The sequence below is a fragment of the Heliangelus exortis genome, chromosome 17 (assembly GCF_036169615.1).
Source record: "Heliangelus exortis chromosome 17, bHelExo1.hap1, whole genome shotgun sequence".
In the NCBI taxonomy this organism is placed as follows: Eukaryota; Metazoa; Chordata; class Aves; order Apodiformes; family Trochilidae; genus Heliangelus; species Heliangelus exortis.
In genome coordinates this window covers 148,212-169,342 of record NC_092438.1, presented here as the reverse complement: position 1 = coordinate 169,342, position 21,131 = coordinate 148,212, and the positions used below count along the sequence as shown (strand labels likewise).

Sequence of the window (21,131 nt, the reverse complement as noted above, 5' to 3'; positions counted from 1 at the left end):
CATGAGTGGGGTTCTGAAAGATCCAGATGTGCTATGAAGTTATCATTTTACACAGACAGTCAATATTTTCATTCCTGCGTGCTCTCAGCTTGCTCTCCCATTACTTGACAATGAACAAAAGAAAAAGCAGGTTCCATTAAAAGCAACAAGAACATGGGAGAGGGAGTCAACACAACTGCATGGTCACACCAAGCTGCCACACGCACACCACTTCAGTGCACATGGAGGCTGCTGTGCCTCTCAGCAATCCCACCGAAAGAATACTCAAGGGACCCATGTGGATAAACCCCTTACCTTTGTTGCTGGTCTCGAGCATGCACATCAGCTCCCATTCTCAGGAGAAACTCAGCTGTCTCTACCTGACCTTTGGAGACAGCAAGACTGAGTGGGGTAAAGCCCTCCTGAAAGGACAGACAAATACACCAAGTTAATCATCCAAGTCAAAAATAGTCTTCAACAGAAATATTGCTGCCACTTTCTGAAACAACTTCCTTTAGAAACAGAAACATGTACCTTATTCTTGGCATCAAGATTGGCATTATGATCAAGTAACAGCTCCACAACTTTAGGACTGCAAGACAGGACTGCCAGGTGGAGGGCGGTGTTGCCAACAACGTCTCTGAGGTTTGGGTCTGCACCACACTTCAGCAGAAAACCAGCACAGGCTTGGTGCTGGAACTGCACTGCCTGAGAACACACGAAAAAAGGGAAGACTTCCAAAACTCACATTTCACTCCATCACAGCTCGCCCAGCTTCTGACCACTGGCAAAGAAGAGCACCTGCAAAGATGACCTGACAGGTGCCTGTTCCACTCCAAATCCAACAGGCGTGTTTCCGCACAGCTCTGCGCACAAGAGTCCTGCCAGACACCTCTCCTTTCATGCACACTCAATAAGCCCCTCTTCCAAGAGCAGAACTTCTCTCACTCACCATCATCAGGGGTGTTGTCCCAAAATTATCAACAGCATCCAACTGGCAGCGGTGCCTTACTAGAAACGTGACGACCTCTGTGTGGCCGTTTGCAGACGCCAGATGGAGAGGTGTCCTGAGAATTAAACATGGGAGCTTAACACTGACAGACAAGGAAAGAACCAAAGCTGTGGCACCACCCAGCCCGGGGGACCCTGCTGCTCCTGCTGCTGCTGCAACCCCGCACACATCACCCACAGGGCAGGAGAGACCTGGGGAGGCCTCAGCAGCTGCAAGAGAACCCTGCAGGGAGAGAAGGGCCAAGCGGCAGCCCAGCAGCCCAGCACCTCCAGGAGCACTGGCGCCCACCCAGCAGCTCCCGGCACTGGAAAGCTCTCAAGTTCCCCCTCCCAGCTGACAGGGCACATCTTGCTTTGCAAGCAATCAGCTCCAAGGGGATCCCACACAAACCCTGCAGGGGGGATGCTCCCGCACGCCACCCGAGGTGTCCCAGCAGCGGCCACAGCCCCTCACCGATTCTTCCTGTCGCGGCGGTCGATGCCCCAAATCTTGATCCACCAGCGCCAGCGCCTCAGCCAGGCCAGGTGGCCGCGGGCAGCCGCACCGTGCAGACTGCCCAGACCTTGCTGCTGAGGCTTAGGGGCGCCGGTGCCGGCAGCAGCAGCAGCGCGGGGCTGCCCAGGAGCGCTGCCAGAGCAGGGAAGCTTCTGCTTCTTGTTGAAAAGCCCCATCCCAGGAGCTCTGCGAGCTGCGGCACGGGCACAGCCCTGCGGGAGCAGTGGGAGGCAGCCGGCCGAGCCGGGGGGGTATAAAAGGGAGAGTCAGGAGAAGGGAAGGGCAAAGGCAGGGACAGGGGATGTAGGAGAAAGGCAGGGATGAGGCGGGAGCAAGGAGCAAACCAACGGCGAGGAGCACGAGCAGCCAGAGAGGCAGAGACCAGCACAGCTCAGCACAGGAGCCACAACCGTAGAGTCACCACCAACGGCACTCGCCAGGGGCAACGGTGGGCGGGGCCGAACCACCCTGTGGGGGGGGGGAGGGGGTAGAAGGGGCCGAACCAATTCACGGGGGGGGGGGGGGGGGGAACGAAGGAAAGAAAAAGGCATCTGAGAGAAGCTGAGAAACTCTCCCCCATCGGAATGAGTCCTACTGGCAGGACAACTATCTTTTCCCTAACTCTTGGGAAAATGTTAACACAAATGTTAACTGTCACCATGCTCCGTGTGCCACACCCAGCTACACAGAAAATCTTCTTAAAAGTTCCCTGCTGCAAACACATCCTCTGCAGGCCCCGGCACCAGCCTGACCTTCCACAGGCAGCCCAGCTTTTGAGCAGCCAGCCTGAAATGAGCCATAATGGCTGTAATTAGCCCCATTGCTGGGCATCAGCCAGGGGAGAATTTAAAAGCAGCAACTTGCCTCAGGCTCTGAGTCTCACTGTTACAACTTTGTTATCTCCTGTTTCTGCTCTCAGAACATCAGATGTGATTGTTTTGAACTAACAAAAAAACCTGCACGGAACACTTGCATTCCTCACAATAACTGATCCCACAGCAGGGAATAAAAGCTGCATCAGTCAGTAGGGCTTTGCAAAGAGCACACAAGAACTCATCAGGTATGGGGCCATCAGAGGAGGAGGGCTCTTTGGATAAAGAGAAAGGCTTTTTCTTCTTTCCTCTGGCATATGCTTCCCTGGAGGCAGGGTGGGGAAGGAAAAACACAAAAGTTAAACACGGCTACATGGAAAAAGTTAAAGACAGGCACACGGAAAAATTTTCCAAGCTTTGGATTTTATCAAAGGAAGCAAGAGATGGAATTCTGCTCACCTCATGTAAGCCGTCTTAAATACATTTATATTAAACTACTTTTTTTTGGTTGCTTTGGCACTCCAATGCTTCCCCATGATTTCTCTTGTTCCCTTTTTGGTCAGTTCAGTTAGTTCCATACTTATGCATTAAGAGTTGGTATTGCATATTTCCCCATTCTTGTCAGCAGAGCTTCCTTTGTATTGGGATCTTTCACCTCCAGCATGAAACTCCTTGGAATTCCTGTGCTCTTTCTAACTCTGGGATCAGGCTCGACAGTTTAGGCTCAACACTCCTCATTTAACTGTTGCAGACCCACTGAAATGTCCATAACTTACAGCCAACTAAATTACTCTGCCAACACTGGGTTTCTAACGTAAAATTAACAAAATGTCTCAGAAATGGTGAACAGCTTCTGAAGGGCTTCCTTGTGTCTTGAAGCTGAATAATACTGCAGGATTACACTGAGGCTGATCAGGTACTCCCCTCCTGTCTTCCCAGCCTGGGATCAACCCTCTATAGAATAGTATCCAAATAGAAACATTTTGTAAACTTAAACCAATGACTTCAAATTATTAAAAATCAAAGTTTTGTTCACATCTCTTTTTATCCAGCTACAGATCATAACATAAGATTTAAAATAACAAAGCAAAGACTCTTGGGGTTTTTTTAAGTATTTGACAAGAAATTCCATATACCTCAATAAGCTGGGCCAGAGAAACAAGTGCAGAGGAGTCACTGATCTCTTCACAAAAAAATAATGAAAGGGTTTTTACATACCTGTTTTCAAGAAATAAAACCCCATCTGAATTAGAGTAAATACTATGAATGCGGTTTGGATAAATGCACTGTGGGAATTACCAGGGTCCCTGGGCCAGCTACACTCACGCTCACAGAGAGAGACATTCATGTGCAGCAAGGAATTCAAACTGATCAGTGACAGCATCACTGATGTCAGATTCAGACTGAGTGGTTTCAGACCTACAGACAAGAAGTTTTCAAGTTGAAACATGACACACCACTCCATGACCAGCAGAGGCTGTATTCTTCACACAACACAGACACACACTTGATGAATTTCTACATTCAGATCTTCTAACAGCTTCTCAAGTGCTCAGACCCCACAACTCTGGGTTAATGTAATGCCTCACCCCATTCTAGTGAAGAAAATTCAGTTATACCTAAAATCAGGATGACAAAAAAAAAAAACATCCCACCCCTTAGTGATTTTTTTATACTGGAAGGACTATTTTGAAATGCAGAGTTACACATCATATGATTCCACCCCAGGTGGTGGAATCAACATCTAGAGCATTACCAGTCAGGTATTTCCTTGTGTTCCTTATCTGTATTTTAGCAGCAGCAGGACAGAGTTTGCAAAGCTGTAGAAAAATGCTGCCCCTTTTCCCAGTGTCAGTTCCAAGTGGTGGTATCCTGAAGAAAGGCTGAACCTTTGGGAAATGGAAGCAGCATCCAAACCTGAAGTCACCCAGATCCAAACATGTCCTGCAGGCAGAAGGGAAGAAAAATGACAGAGCTTTTACCCACAAAGGCACTGGGCTCCAATCTTGTGCTGAATGTGTCCACTGGGCTGTTGGCATTTTCATGTGCAGACAAACTATTCAACTGAACTGCTTCATCAGACAAAGCCCAAAGATCAAATGCAGAACTGCAGAATACCAACTTGGGGAGAAACAATTCTTTAACTGATAGCAATCTATTGAAGACATTTATGTACTCAGAGGGGCCCAAACAATTTCACCTCAGTTATGCAGCTTCAGGAAGAAATGTCCAGGCATTTACAGACACAAAAAGGAATTGTTTAGCTGCACAGAGGTGTCCTCAAAATGTTTGGGATATGTTGGTTTGAGTCGAAAGTAAGAAACAGTACCAAGTATAACAGTAACAGATAACAGTAACAGTGGGTTTTGGTAACATTTTCAAAAATTAGGAAAAAAAAAATTAGGAAAAAAAACCTGTGCAAATGATGGCATTACACAGTTTTGCTATGCTGAATCAAATACATTGCATTTACAACAAAGACTGTGTTTTATTGGAAAATACTTTAAGTTAATGTTTGGGAAATTAATACAAGGGTACATTGTTTGGATGTAAACGCAGGCTGCAATAGAAAGTGTAAGACTGTGATTTTACATACAGCTTTTGATGTTCCACTCACTGGCTCCCTTTGCCTTCCTCATGTTCCACTCACTGGCTCTGACTGGCTTCTAGAAGAACAAAAAAGGTGATCAGAACTCCAAATAAAGCACTTGTGTCCAACCTTAAGTAGTGAAAGCAGAGTATAAACTAGTTTTCTGATGCACAGAGTAAAACATGTTGAAGACAAAATTCAGTCCCTAACCCCACCTTTTCTTCTTCAAGATGCTGCTGTCCCTGCTGCCCCCCAGCCTGTCACTGCCCAGTGTCCCATCACCCCCAGGCCTTCACTACCCACTGCCAACCCCCAGCAGCCCCCTGGCTCTGCCATGGCTCCCTCAGCAGCCCTGGGCCCATCACTGCCCAATGTCCTTTCACTCTCCCAGACCCTCACCACCCCATGTCCCCCCTGTCACTCCCAGCCTGCCACCTCCCCGTGTCCCCTCCTGTCAGCAACCAGCCATGGCAGAACAGCCTGGGGGAGATGCAGTGGGCTTGGTGGTCACAGGGCCAGTGAAGGGAGGGGATGGCTCAGGGTGTCTGAGTGTCTCTTAGTGCAAGAGGATATAGAAAGAAACATTCTTGGGAACAAGTCCCCAGTGATCACCTGGTTTTTCCTTTTTCCCTTCCAGGTGATGATGGGCAAGCCCCAGGCCCATGCAGCCATTCTCTGCGCACAAGTCCCCTGGGGCTGGGTATCTGACACACGTTTCATAAAAGAACACAGCCCCAGAGATTTGATTTGTTCATCTTCAGCTGGGGGAAGGTGTGTGTGTGTGTGTGTGTGTGTGTGTGTGTGAGAGAGGAAGAGCTGCTCTCCCATTTCATTTTTGCACCTTAGCAAAAACATTGCATGATTTACACTCAAGAAATCAAAGGTAAGCGACGCAGATGGCTCCAACCACAAATTTCCACTGACTCCCTAGAAATATGCAAGACCACACTATCAGTCACACTGCCCTCCCTGCTGTAGAGGTGTCAGACCAGAAATGATGGTTTCAAGACAGAAAACACAACACAATCCAGCACAACAACAACAAAAAAACAACCTGAAGAAACCAGGTAAACAAACCAAGAGTCCCTAATCAAACCCTAAAAATGAAAACAAGCTTTCATCTTTGAAAAGAAAGCCCAGGGTGCTGGGGCCTGGCCCAGCTGCTCATCACTGCTCTTCTGGGGCTCTGCCCAGCTCCCTGCCCCCAGCTCTTCATCCCTCCCTCTCTCTCGTTTGCCCACCACAAGTTTGGGCTTTCACTGGCTGTCTCCCTCTCAACGTTTCCCAATTCCTCCCTGCCTCTTCTCAGAGCTATTGCTGTTTCTCTCTCTCTTTGTCTCCACATCTTTCTCTCCCTCTCCTCTCCTGGCCTTATTGTCCCTCTCTCTCCTGCAGCCTCTCCCCTTTCCTGCCCCTCCCCTCACCCTTTCCCCTCTCTCCTGCTCCCTCTCCCACCCCTCTGTCACTCCCCTCTCCTGGGGCCTTTTCTGTCTCTCTCAGGCCCCTGGCCCGCCCCTGGCCCACTCTCTGTCCATCCCCCCTCTCTCCTCCTTCCCGCCCTTCTCCTCTCTCTCTCCCTCCCTCCCTCCCTCCCTCCCTCTCCCCCTCTTTGCCCCCTTCCCCTCCATCTCTTTCCCGCTCCTCACCACTCTTTTTCCTGCCTTCTCTCCCTGCCCAGATCCCCTTCCTCCTGCTCCCCCTCCCAGCTGGGCGGGGGCCGGGGCAGCCCCGGGGTCGGGCGGGCTCAGGCAGCAGGAGAGGAGGAGAGCCCCGGGGCATGCTGGGAGCTGTAGTCCCGGGGCATGCTGGGAGCTGTAGTCCCGGGGCATGCAGGGGGCTGCCCGGCGGCCATCTTGGTTCCCGGGCCATGCTGGCAGCTGGCATTTCCCCACTCTCCCCATCCCGCAGCCGGGGAAAAACTCCGGGAGGGCGGCATGGATGAGCCAGCAGCTCGTAAAAGCCCTCAAAATGAAGGAGGAAGCATGCAGAGGGGGGATGCAAGGGCAGGTACCCTAGGAGGAGTAGACAGGTGGTTGGAGCAGCTGGGGAGCAGGGCAGGAGAGCCACATCCATCCCAGGTAGAACTTAATCTTGCCAGGGGTGGAAAGAGGAATAAGAAAAGCTTTGAGAGGTACCTCTCTCAGGTGGGCTGAGAGAGTTGGGGCTGTTCAGCCTGGAGAAGAGAAGGCTCTGGGGGGGCCTTAGAGATCCTTCCAGTCCATGAAGGGGCTACAGGAAAGCTGGGGAGGGGCTTTTCACCAGAGAGAGTAGTGACAGGACAAGGATTAATGGTTTTAAACTGAAAGGGGATAGATTTAGGTTAGATATTAGGAAAACCTTCTTCCTCATGAGAGTGGCAGGATACTGGAAGAGGTTGCCTAGAGAAGTTGTTGATGCCCTTCCGAGGAAGTGTTCAAGGCCAGGTTGGACGAGGCTTTGTGACACCTGGTCTAGTGAGAGATGTCCCTGCCCATGCAGGGGGTTGGGTCTTGATGATCTTTAAGGTCCCTTCCAACCCAAGCCATTGTATGATTCTCTGCCTCCTTAGGAGCTGTGTCCTGACTTCTCTGCAGTACTTGAAAAAGCTTGGGTTTTGTTATGGGCAGCTCAGCAGACACCAGTGAGACTCAGTGCCTGAGGCAAGTTGCCTTTAAATTCTCTCCTGGCTGATGCCCAGCAATGGGGCTAATTACAGCCATTAGTGGCTCATTTCAGGCTGGCTGCTCAAAAGCTGGGCTGCCTGTGGAAGGTCAGGCTGGTGCTGGGGCCTGCAGAGGATGTGTTTGCAGCAGGGAACTTTTAAGATGATTTTCTGTCTAGCTTGGTGTGACACATGTGGCATGGTGACAGTTAACATTTGTGTTGACATTTTCCCCAGAGTGAGGGAAAAGATAGGTGTCCTGCCAGTAATTCCTGGTAGGCCAGGAGAATTCTAGATGTCCATTTCCCTCTAGTTATGGGTTAGACTTGTCTAGGGAAACACCCTGCACTTGTGCAATGGCAATGGAGCTTTTGCAGTGAGCTCTGTGCAGTCAGAGGAAGCTAGTTTGCCATTTGAAGATGACAAGTGAGAGAAAAGAACTGGGTTACACAAGAAGGGTTATTTTACCCTCTCTATCATAGAATCATAGAATTGGCTGGGTTGGAAGGGACCTCAGAGATCATCAAGTCCAACCCTTGATCCACTACCGCTACAGTTACTAGACCATGGCACTGAGTGCCACATCCAGTCTCTTTTTAAATATCTCCAGGGACGGAGAATCCACCACTTCCCTGGGCAGCCCATTCCAATGTCTGATCACCCTCTCAGTAAAGAAATTCTTTCTAATGTCCAACCTAAACCTCCCTCGGCACAACTTGAGACCGTGCCCTCTTGTCTTGCTGAGGGTTGCCTGGGAAAAGAGACCAACTCCTTTGAATTGGTTATGAAAAAGCCTCTCCAGGAGAAGAACTCTACCAGCTCTTTGTATGGCTCATAGAGGTGGGGGAGAGCTTCTCAGCTTCTCTCAGATACTTAAGGGACCATTGTCACCTGTAGTGGCAATGAATGAATGCTGAAGCTTAAACCAATGCAAGGTTTAAGGATTAAAGGAGGCTTTTCCTTTCCTTCAGCCCCCTTCCCCCTGTGAATTGGTTCGGCCCCTCCCCCCCCCCCACCCCCCCGCCCCCCCCCCCCCAACCCCCCCACAGGTGGTTCGGCCCCACCCACCGTTGCCCCTGGCAACTGCTGTTAGGGGCGACTCTGCCGTTGTGGCTCCTGTGCTGAGCTGTGCTGCGCTGTGTCTCTCCAGCTGCTCCTGGTTCAAGATCTGAACAGGTTGCACCTCGCTGCTGCCCACGGTCACCTGTCCTGGCTGAGGTTCTGGAACTCGTGGATCAAGATTTTGGGGCATCGACTGCCGTGACAGGGAGAATCGGTGAGGGGCTGCGGGCAGCATGCTCGGGTGGCCTGTGGGAGCATCCCCCCTGCAGGGTTTGTGTGGGATCCCCTTGGAGCTGATTGCTTGCAAAGCAAGATGTGCCCTGTCAGCTGGGAGGGGGAACTTGAGAGCTTTCCAGTGCCGGGAGCTGCTGGGTGGGCGCCAGTGCTCCTGGAGGTGCTGGGCTGCTGCTTGGCCCTGCTCTCCCTGCAGGGTTCTCTTGCAGCTGCTGAGGTCTCTCCTGCCCTGTGGGTGATGTGTGCGGGGTTGCAGCAGCAGCAGGAGCAGCAGGGTCCCCCGGGCTGGGTGGTGCCACAGCTTTGGTTCTTTCCTTGTCTGTCAGTGTTAAGCTCCCATATTTAATTCTCAGGACACCTCTCCATCTGGCATCTGCAAACGGCCACACAGAGGTCGTCACATTTCTAGTAAAGCACGGCAGCCAGTTGGATGCTGTTGATAATTTTGGGAGAACACCCCTGATGAAGGTGAGTGAGAGAAGTTCTGCTCTTGGAAGAGGGGCTTATTGAGTGTGCATGAAAGGAGAGGTGTCTGGCAGGACTCTTGTGCGCAGAGCTGTGCGGAAACACGCCTGTTGGATTTGGAGTGGAACAGGCACCTGTCAGGTCATCTTTGCAGGTGCTCTTCTTTGCCAGTGGTCAGAAGCTGGGCGAGCTGTGATGGAGTGAAATGTGAATTCTGGAAGTCCTTCATTTTTTTTTGTGTGTGTGTGTGTTGTTCCCAGGCAGTACAGCTCAGAGAACAAGACTGTGTGACTTTTCTGCTAGAGCAGGGTGCCGACCCAAATCTTGCAGACATCGATGGCAACACTGCCCTCCAGTTGGCCATCCTGGCTCGTAGTAAAAACCTCGTGGGGCAGTTAATCAAGCATGGTGCCAAACTGGGTGCCAAGAATAAGGTAAATATAAATATTTCTTCAAGAAGTCCTTTCAGAAAGTTGCATCGATACTTCTTTTACAGATTTTTTTTTTTTTTACTTTGATTATTAAGATGATGCATTTCTCTGACTTTTCAGAAGGGCAGTACCCCACTAACTCTTGCTATCACTGAAGAACACGAGGAGATATTAGAAGATCTCCTGAAAGCAGGAGCTGATGTGCATGCTCGAGATGAGCAGGAGAAGGAGGGGGTGCAGGAAGAAGGAGGGGGTCCAGGAGGAGGAGGTGGTCAAGGAAGAGGAAGGGATCCAGGAAGAGAAGGGGATTCAGAAGGAGGAGGGGGTCCAGGAATAAGAGGGTATCCAGGAATAGGAGAGGTTCCAGGAAGAAGGAGGGGGTCCAGAAGGAGGAGAGGGTCAAAGAATAAGAGGGGGTCCAAGAATAGGAGGGGATCCAGGATTAGGAGGGGGTCCAGGAACGCAAAGACTTTGGTTTGCTCCTTGAGTGTTTATCCAAATGTGTTCATTGTAAAGGAATGGGGAAAATACTTCTTCCGAGAGCAAGTTGGAATGAAAATAATGACTGTGTCTGTGTCAAATGATCCATGGCATTGCATGTTTTGAATCTTTCAGAACCCCACTCATGATTGCTGCTTCTGTTGGGGAGATGTATTTGGTCAAAGTTCTCCTTTCTCACGGAGCCAATTGTCGCAGCGAGGGAAGACTCGGACACTCAATATGAGTTATCAGCAAGCTTCATTTATTGATTATAGCACACTATATTTTTGCAGTCCTTAATAAGCTAATACATATTCTGTAATCTAACCACCCTATTGGATATTATTCTAAATGTCAACCCCACCTTAAGTTCCTTGGTTATCTACATCCTTCTGTTACATTCTTTAGCTAACCACAAGTCCCTTTTGTTGTATAATGGCTACAGTCAAGGACATAGTGCCCATACGAGGTGGTAGTTAGCAACATTCATGCAACATCGGCAGATCAGACTAGCTGAGTTTGATGTTTCCCAAGAACTTCTTCAGCCATCTGCAACATGTCTACATGGCCCTTGTCACATAACCAATCCTCCACAATTCCCCCGTTTTTATTTTGTGCAATCATAACTTGTGTAGTCAGACGACTGTCCTGGTTTGAGCCAGGATAAAGGTGATTTTCTTTTTTTTTTCTTTTGCTTTTAGCTAAGTCTCTTGTAAGCAGTTGCACTTGCTGAAATTAACAGCAAGTTTCTCAGACAGTGTGTCTTTCTAGGACTGATAACACTCGATGTTTATAGTTACTGCTAGAGACTGGTAGGTAGAGCCAAGGACACTGCTCAGGTCTGAGGAAAACATAAAGAGGTCCCTCCTGCAGCCCTCCTCTGGGGAGGAACGGACAAGACAGATGCCAGAATTGACCAAACAGAGTATTCCATCACATATACGTCATCCTCAGTATAAATTTGAGGGATCGCGAGGGCCAAGCCAGATTCCCTGCTTCCGGCTGCCTGCCCTTCCTGCCTTTCCTGCTTCCCTTCCTTCACCCGGCATCCTGGAGGGATCCAGTCCGTTCGTCTGCCTGTGGTCCTGATCCGTGCCAGCCCATATCTGTGTGTTCCTGCCTCCAGTTCCCAACTGCTGCCGACTCCAGGAGTCCAGCCTGGACTTTCCCAGAGCTGCCCTGCAGACTCGGTGGTGACGTGAGAGCTAGTGGGGGAAAGGGGGGAGGAATGTGGTATCCATTTTCTTGTATATTTGTATATATTTAGTAATTTTTTCCTATTTATCATTACTGTTTCATTAAAGTTGTGTAGTTTAGTTTCCAACCCATAAGTCTCTCTCCCTTATTCTCTCTCCTTTCTTATAAGGGAGGAGAGAGAGATTAATAGAGAGCGTCTGTTACTCGGTTTAATTGCCGGGCCAGTGTTAAACCGTGACAGGCGACTAAGACTTTTCCTTACACAGGACAATATGAGCTGAGAAACAACAATAATCAACAGTGTCCTGGTTTGGGCCAGGATAAAGGTGATTTTTCTGAGTTTCTTGTAGATGGTTGAACTTGCTGAGGTTGACAGCAAGTTTCTCAAATGGAGTATTCCATCCCATGTGCGTCATCCTCGGTATGGAGTTGGGGGATCGCGAGGACCGAGCCACACCCTTACCAGCTGATCGGCCTCACCTGGGATCACCAGCAGAAGTGCTGGGTACCACCCCCCTTAACAGCTAATTGGTCTCACCTGTAGTACTATAAAAGACCAGCAGAAGCTCCCTGGCTGCCTGCCTGTGGCCCTGCTTGCTGGCCTGCCTGCCTGGCTGCCTCCCTGGCTGGCTGCCTGCTGCCCTGCCTGCTGCCCGGTTGCTTGCCTGCCTGCCTGCCTGCCTTCACCCGGCATCTTGAAAGGATCCCATCCAGTCCGTTTGCCTGCCTGTGTTCCTGCCTCCTGTGTGTCCAGCCTGGACTTTCCCGGGGCTGCCCTGCAGCCTTGGTTTGCGTGGGAGTTGTTGGGGGAGAGGGGGGAGGGAGTCTGGTGTTCGTTCTCTTGTGTGTTTGTGTGTATATATATATATATGGCATTTTTTCTTTTCTTTTTTTCCCTGTTTACCATTGTTGTTTCATTAAAGTTGATTGGTTTAGCCTCCAACCCATAAGTCTCTCTCCTTTCTTATCAAGGAGGAGAGAGAGATTAATAGAGAGCATCTGTCACCCGGTTTAATCGCCAGGCCAGTGTTAAATCGTGACAAACATTATTATCCCAACAATTTTTAACCCAAGCAACAATAATGAGGAAAGCATAGGGGTCAGTCCCCAACCTTGAAACCAAGAAGTGATAATACCATCCAGAGGACTAACTTGTTGCTCTATTTGTTGTGTGTGTTGTTTCAAATATTGTATGCTGGCATGAATACTCTCATTGTGATCAGAAAGATTCATCTAGCACATGCCATCAAAGTCCTCACAACCATGACCTTGAGCAAGTAACAAAAAATCTATAGCAGCTTGGTTTTGCAACAGTGCATGTCGTAAGCTCTTTTGATCCATTAAAAGTTCTTCCAAAATCTTAGTAGTTGTATTAGCTTGCTTTTCAGCCCAGCATGCTAGTTTAGCAAGATTATTCAAGGCATTTCCAGCTGCTGCTCCTGGAGTAAATACAGCTAATGCTGTCCTAGCTGCTACACTTAATAATTCTACCTCATCATCACACGTTGGCGCTAGCCCAATGCTGCATTCTCTGCGAACCTTCTGTATGGGAATATTTCTCAACTCAGCAAAGCGAGAGGCAAAAATGGTTAGCGATCCTAGGTAGCAGGGTCTACCAACAATATTATGAGGAATTCCCTGCCATGCTCTATCACCGCAAATAAAAAATATTCCTGAAGGCAAAGCTTTAGCAGTATCATTAACCCAAATTAGTTCTATAGGGCTGGAACTATGAGTTTCCCCAATGTCTCCCATCCTGGTTACATTTTTACTAGAGTTATTATATCCACAGTAGCCTGATCCCAGGCTATACTCTGCCATAGTAGGGGAAATATCTTGCCAGCTTACTGGGTAGGGCTTACCGACATATTTCGGTCCAAATACAATACAAGTAAGGGTCCAATTTCCAGTGACATTGCCAATAGCCTCGGAACCCAACAAATTTAATTCTTGTGGGTCCCAAGGGAGAGTAACATTTAACCCTTGGATCAATGCTGCTGAACAATTACCTGATGACACACTGTTCTTGCACCAACTCGTGTGCATGAAGGAGACTTTCCCATTTTAAAGGCCACTGCTCAACCCAGACCGGCTCATCAATTTTCCACCGGAGAGGAATTGGGAAAGTCCATGCAATGGCCGTAGCTATAAAGGGAGGTCTGTAGTCAGCACCATTCCCATCTGAGCAAGCACATCCCGTCCAATTAATGCAGATACCCCATCTGGAAGAGGAATTATTGACGCTGAGCAAGACACAGTTCACCCTCCCATAATCAACTGTAGTGGCAGTGATCTTTAAGCCAGCGTCAGTCTTCCAACACCTGCAACCGTATCTGCAGAAACAACTGTGGGCCAGTGTGGTGGCCATTCTTGTGCTGCCACCACTGTGACATCTGCACCAGTATCTAGCAAAGCTGTTTTTCGGGGCTTTCACCTTATTTTCTACCCAAAATGATTCCTCCCATGGTGCCGATTTGGTTTTGGGAGTAGGAGATGAAGGAGAGGGAAGAGGGAACTATCTTGCCATCAATAGTAGTTGAGGGCAAGAAAACTGTATTAGTAGCTGGCGGCATTGGATAAGGGGAACTTGTTTCTGCTTTATTTACAGCCCCCGCAGCTCTAAGGCATGCTGCAGCAGCTTGTGCTGCTTTTTATTCCTCCTGGTTCTGTTTCAGTGCATTTATAACTGTTCTCCACGGTTTTCCCGGCTTTTTATTAACCTTATCATCCTCCAAACTAGCATTCCATAACTTACCACCAAATGTGCACCACTCCCCCACATCAAAAGCCGTATTAGGGTCAACAAAGCATCCCTGTGCAGCTCCATAAGCTAACAACCCTGCCAGTTCCTTGGCTAAATCCTTATCTAACACTCCCCGCTTTTCTAAAAAGTATTTAAGGAGATCATACGCCGCTTGCCTTTCCATTACGCGTAATGTTTACCTGACAACCGTTGCAGCCCTTGCAAGACGGTGGCGGCCCGTAGTCAGCCGAGATTCTTCTGTAAGAATCACTCTGGGCACGGAGCCTAGTCTTCTGCCTCCTGTACTGCTGCAGAACTAGCTGGCAAAACTGGAGGACACAGAAGAAGCTCCTGCAGGGGATGCACTTCGATCTCCTGAGCAGGCAGGAGCTGCTCCAATTTTTTGGGGTGCACCTGCTGTGGACAGAAGAGGTAGGATCCTTATCTATGGAGGAGCTCAAGAGGAAAATGATGTTACCTTTTCGTGAGGTGGTTTGTATTGTCAGCACTGACTGTGCTCCCTGGTGACTTCAGTGCAGGCATCAGGAGGAGCAGCACAAGAAGCTTTGTGAAGTTGCTGATTTGTTACTTTTTGGCCTTGTCAGGCTGTTGTGATTTGTGTGCTCCACGTCTACTGCCAGGATTCTGTCCCATAGAATTAATTTTTTAATATAAATGAACTCTAGATTGGAACCTGTTCTTCTTTTAGTTTTTTTAAGTGTGTTATATCAGAACTCTGTGGCAAATGGGCAGCAGAGAGTGTTCAGGGAGCATTTCTTGGCATTAACAGTGCAGTCTGGCTGGCACTGCAAAGCGCATCATGAGAGTCCCTTTGCTGTGCTGCAGTAACAGAGGGTTAGGGGGTAAGCTGGGGTGATCCTGAGAGACTTTCTGAGGTCCTCTGAAGTGTATGTTTTGGGGAGGAGTCCTTGTGCCACATCCATTCCATGTGCTTGTGGTCAAATCAAGAGAAGCAGCACTCCCTCCTGCTCTGAGGCAGGCCCTCTCCTACATCGTCCCGATCCTAGTCGCAGTAGCCTTCCTAACCCTGGTAGAACGAAAAGTACTAAGCTACACACAAGCCCGCAAAGGACCCAACACTGTAGGCCCATTCGGACTTCTCCAGCCAATAGCGGAGGGGGTAAAACTATTTATCAAAGAACCAATCCGCCTATCAACATCCTCCCCCCTCCTATTTATCACAACCCCAATGCTTGCCCTCCTGGGAGGGTTGTAAATGGAAATGTGGGGTAAATTGGAAATGTGGGTTTTTTTTCTATTCCATTCCATAAACCAGGTGTGCAGAAAATGAAAAAGTGTAAAGAGGAGCAGATGTGGCAGCAGCAAGAAGTAAGAGCCAGAGACTGATGAAAAATTCAAAGCCAAAATCCAGATGATTTTATTTACAGAAAGTACAAAAAAAAGAAGGGGAGGGGAGTAGGAAGTGAAAAGGAAAGGGGAGGGGGAGAGGATGGAAAGGGGAGGGGGAGAGGATGGAAAGGGGAGGGGGAGAGGGGGGAAAGGGGAGGGGGAGAGGGGGGAAAGGGGAGGGGGAGAGGGGGGAAAGGGGAGGGGGAGAGGGGGGAAAGGGGAGGGGGAGAGGGGGGAAAGGGGAGGGGGAGAGGGGGGAAAGGGGAGGGGGAGAGGGGGGAAAGGGGAGGGGGAGAGGGGGGAAAAGGGGAGGGGGAGAGGGGGGAAAGGGGAGGGGGGAGAGGGGGGAAAGGGGAGGGGGAGAGGGGGGAAAGGGGAGGGGGAGAGGGGGGAAAGGGGAGGGGGAGAGGGGGGAAAGGGGAGGGGGAGAGGGGGGAAAGGGGAGGGGGAGAGGGGGGAAAGGGGAGGGGGAGAGGGGGGAAAGGGGAGGGGGAGAGGGGGGAAAAGGGGAGGGGGAGAGGGGGGAAAGGGGAGGGGGAGAGGGGGGAAAGGGGAGGGGGAGAGGGGGGAAAGGGGAGGGGGAGAGGGGGGAAAGGGGAGGGGGAGAGGGGGGAAAGGGGAGGGGGAGAGGGGGGAAAGGGGAGGGGGAGAGGGGGGAAAGGGGAGGGGGAGAGGGGGGAAAGGGGAGGGGGAGAGGGGGGAAAGGGGAGGGGGAGAGGGGGGAAAGGGGAGGGGGAGAGGGGGGAAAGGGGAGGGGGAGAGGGGGGAAAGGGGAGGGGGAGAGGGGGGAAAGGGGAGGGGGAGAGGGGGGAAAGGGGAGGGGGAGAGGGGGGAAAGGGGAGGGGGAGAGGGGGGAAAGGGGAGGGGGAGAGGGGGGAAAGGGGAGGGGGAGAGGGGGGAAAGGGGAGGGGGAGAGGGGGGAAAGGGGAGGGGGAGAGGGGGGAAAGGGGAGGGGAGAGGGGGGAAAGGGGAGGGGGAGAGGGGGGAAAGGGGAGGGGGAGAGAGGGGGGAAAGGGGAGGGGGTAGGGCGGGAAAGGGGGGTAGGGCGGGAAAGGGGGTAGGGCGGGAAAGGGGGTAGGGCGGGAAAGGGGGTAGGGCGGGAAAGGGGGTAGGGCGGGAAAGGGGGTAGGGCGGGAAAGGGGGGGGGAAGGGGGGGGGGGTAAAGGGGAGGATGGCAAAGGGGAGGGGGACTACGCATCAAAAAAATACCAGGGAAGGGCAACAGGGCTGTCATCCATCCAACCAACTAAGAACATTTATTCAGACTGACAGAAACATCTTTTCATGTCTTCTAATCCATCACAAGATATGGAATCAGCTCCCAAGGATGTAATTTAAAGTTCATCAGTGTCTGGCAAGAAAAGAGATAAGATTCTTCGTGTTACTTTTACAGGAGAGAGGGGCAAAGAGGTCACTGTCAGAACATTATGGCTACGAAGCCAGAGCTGAACACTCTCTGTGGTTAAAAGCAGACAGCAACAGAAGGAAATTGGCTCAGGGGCTTCCTGCTTTCAAACAGCACCGGTCACTCCAAAGCTGTGACTCTGGAGTAATCATCACAAAATAGGTGCAACTCCTCCTGGGACATCAGGCCTCACATCACAGAACAGGTTTGATGCCACGGATGACAAACATTCAACTCCCCTGACGATTGCTCTGAACACTACTGAGTGAGCTTTCCCTAAAGAAAGGATAACTTTTGATTAGCCTCTTCTTGCCTATTCAAATAAAAAGACTGCAACAGAGGAGCTACAAACACAAGCAATGAGCAAGGGACAGCAAAGACCAAAAACTGACAGCAGAGGGTGTGTGTTATGGGTCAGTGCTGAAGGCAGCCACTGGACAAGGGAGGAGAAGTGATGGCTGAAGTCTGAAACTCTGTGTAAGGGCTCCTTTTATGTTTGTGATTGAGGATTAACTCCAGTGAAAGGTGACTTCAGATTAAGCCAAGTGTATCTGTGTGGAGGAAATAGGTAAGATTCCTTTCTGATGGGTTTTGTGTTTTGGGTTTTTTTTTTTTTCAGGCAGCTGTTTAAAGCTCTACAAAGCATTTTGTAAGCAGAAAGTTTCCACGTTCAAGTAAGTGTAAAGCTAGCGGAAAAAAACCCTGTGCTTAGCACAGGAACTAAACAGATTTCAAGATGTTGTTTTCAAGAGGTAGGAGCAGTCATCTTTTTACTTTTACATAACACATTACCATGTCCAGGTTCTTCAGAGGCAAATTCATCCAGTTCCCACCTGTACTAGAATTATACAGAAAACACACCATTAAGCATTGTGCAATATTAAACTTCTAAAACATTCTTCAAATCCACACAAAAACAGGCAGTAACTCCAAGGGCCAAAGAAGTGAGGCCATAAACCAGCAGAGTGGAGGGAAGGGCCCCCTCTGCAGGACTAAAGGGAGAGCAGTGACCAAATTCACAGCTCCTCCAGGAGAACCCCTCTACAAACCCAAATGCCTCCTACACACAGTGGATCTCCCACACTGAAGTATGAAGTGAGATTTGTTGCAGATTTATTTATTGTAGTCAGACATCCTAGGTAAGAAAATTTTTATTTAAAGCTTAGCTGGGAACATCCTATGGCATCATCTTTGGTTTCTTGGGCACTCTTGGAAAACAGCACTCAAAACCCAAACTTTTCACCCCTAGCACCTAGATGTTGTGTTGGGATGAGGAGGAGTTACACCATGAGTAATCCCTGCAAATGAGTTGTAAGTGAGGATGGGATTTCAAAATGTCTACCTTGGCTGCAGAAGAGGAAATCCTGTTCATCCATAATTCTGCTCCTATGGGTGAACTGGGATGCCTCCTACTGGACTTGGACTTCTGTTCAGAACCAGGATGTCCCAGGTGAGTTGAGTGGTAAACTGGATTTGCAGCCACTGATGGGAAGTGTGTTCTTCCACCTTCCATGAAGCTTTCTGTAGGCTTTTCCTATTTTTTTTTTTTTTTTTTTTTTTTTTTTCCCCCCATCAGTTCTGAAACATTCAGACACAAAGAATTATCTCTGGTAGGAATAGATTAGGAATGACCAAACCCATTTGACCTGAAGGGTTCTGGGGAGCCTATATCATAGGAGCCAAACCTGCAAGAGTTACCAAGACTTGGGATTGCTCAGCACTAAAGCTTCAAAGCAATCTGTGAACGGAGTTTGCTCTGGAATTTTGGGACAACTTCATCTACCTTGGTTTTAGCCTCTCCCAATTCCTTTTCCAAGCCAGGTTGGCTTCCTCCAGGTTCCTGCAGCGCCTCGTAGCAACTTCCAGTGAAGCTTCTGCCACAGACAGCTTTTTAATGTCACCTCTCTGACATTAAATGAAATGGTTAGATGAGCATGAAAAAAGTCATAAGGACATGAATTCTGTCTTTAACTTATTTGATTATTCAGTTACAACTGTCTTGAATTCAAAAAGTAGGAAACTTTTGCCTGCCACCAGCAGTCAGCCCCTCCAAACTCACGGAGCAGCTAATGGAGGTTTCTGTTTTCTAATACATAAAAAAATATTATAGTATAGATAATATTATACTTTTTGAACAATACACCAGCATACACTGAATCATGTTATTTTTTTTAACCAAACCCAAAGCAACCTGTTTGATGCAAGAGCCACAGGTTGACTGCAGATACTACTCTGGTGACTAAAGGCATGACTTTGTATGAGATGGTTCTTGGGTCTCTTTCTGCATTCTACAAAGAATTAAATTAATACATTAAATTAATAATTAAATTAAGACATTAAATTAATACCAAGTTAATTTTAGAGTAACAACTTTCATAAATCTGGACAGTCCCTCCTTTCCTCCAGCCACCCACCCAACTACCATCTCCCAAAGGAACCTGGTGTTTTGGCACTAGGAATACAAAGTTTTTCCCAGGGTAAAACCATTGACAGCACTCCTGGAGTTCTTCCCCCTCTTCCCTTTTACAGAAACTGAAAAAATGAAGAATAAGGTGGTTATATCTGACACATGCAGGTATTCACCTCACTCAAACACCCCAGGGTTGAGAGGAAGAAAGAAATGGAATTTTAAAGCACTGTGCACATCACTATTCACAGACAAACAGCGTCTAACAGGACTAGTTCCTGTTTTCCAGAAAATAAAAATTAACAAAATGGGTACAGCAACTTTTAAAACTTTGCTGTGCCTGGGACTGGTGGAATTTGCAGAAAAAAACTTTAACATTCTAATCAGTCTTCTGACAAGTTAATTAGCCTAACACAGCCACACAGAAGAAATTTAAATATTGCTGCACATCACAAAATAGAGAAGAGAAAGCTTAGTGGCTGAAATTGACTTTTTTGAGGAACAGGCAGGTCCCAAAAGACAGAATGCAGAAATGAACAGCAAAACACTGCTTAGAGACTTCAAATATGCAAAAAGTGTGTCCTTTACCTCCCTTTTTTTTTAGTTTTTCAGCCTCATAGTTTAAGACTTCTTCTCTTAAACCAGCACACTTGGCCTTTAATTCCTTGTTCATCTTTTCCAGCATGGAAACTTGCTTTTCAGCAGAGTTTGTGGAAAGTGTCATTAAAGCACCCCTGTGCAGCAGCTGATGGAATAAATGGCTTTCCCTCTGGAGCTGGGCCAGTGCCTCCTGTGTGGACAGGATCACAGAATCATTAATGCTGGAAAAAAACCTCTAGGATCCTCCAGTCCAGCTGGGAAACCAACACCACTAAACCATGTCCCCAAAGTCAGAATAATGTGCTCCCCTCTCCCCTGAGGTGTTACACAGGACTCCAGACCCCTCTGCCCAGCCCTGCCCCAGATAATCCAACAGGATGCCTGCCCTATTCCCCTCATAAATACCCTAAGAAAAAAGTCTTTTCAAACACTTCTTAGCATGGCCCAACACACATGTTTTGCAGATGCAGGGAAAGCATCAAAGGTCACCAAATTCCAAGGTTTCTTGCATGAGCTTTCTCTTACAAAGAGGAAGACCAAGTATGTTTAATCACACACATCAGCCTTTTACAGACAAATCTTCTTTACTTCAAGATGTATTTTGTATGGGGGGAAAAAAAATGCATTTGACTGCATTGTTTGCAGGAACAACACAGCCCAGCTGGAAATAAAGCAGCAGAACAGGAAATACCCAGCATTGTGGAAACGATTTTTCCCCACCCTAAGAAAACTGTACCCAACTTCAGACAGCAACACCACCTTCCTCTGCACGACTCTGCCATCACCAGTAGTCACTTTCTGCTCATTTTCTTTACCTTATTGTAAAATTTACTCTATAATTACTCTCAATTTACTCTATAATTTTACTTAGCAGTCCGGACTCTAATTCAAAACATTTGGCTTCACATACCTGCACCCCAGAGTTGTCAGTGGCTTCCTTTAGGCTTTTTTTTTTTTTTTTTTTTTTTTTGCTGGTGATGACACACGGAAAGTTCACCTCCAGGGAAAACCGCAGTCTTCTTCCAAGGATTTTTCCAGCAATGGAGAGCAGAGTTATAGCTCAGTAGTGTGAGCAGTTTGACTTTTCTCCTTTCTTCTTCTACAGGGTGATGACTGCAGCGTGGTGTTTTCACCAAAGCTGTTTCTCACTGGATCTTTTGGAAGACAGTGAAATTTTAGAGGTTCTCTTCTCTTTGTCAACAATTCT

General features: G+C 48.6%; 1 long non-coding RNA gene across 1 annotated transcript; it reads right to left on the bottom strand.

Annotated features, from left to right (window-relative positions):
* Positions 1-3,030: 3,030 nt before the first annotated feature.
* On the bottom strand, positions 3,031-6,646 carry LOC139804092 (uncharacterized). Its single transcript, XR_011729269.1, has 5 exons — positions 6,535-6,646; positions 4,895-4,964; positions 4,055-4,242; positions 3,631-3,717; positions 3,031-3,252 (listed from the first exon to the last, which is right to left on the bottom strand). It is a non-coding gene; the product is annotated as an uncharacterized lncRNA (long non-coding RNA).
* Positions 6,647-21,131: the final 14,485 nt, after the last annotated feature.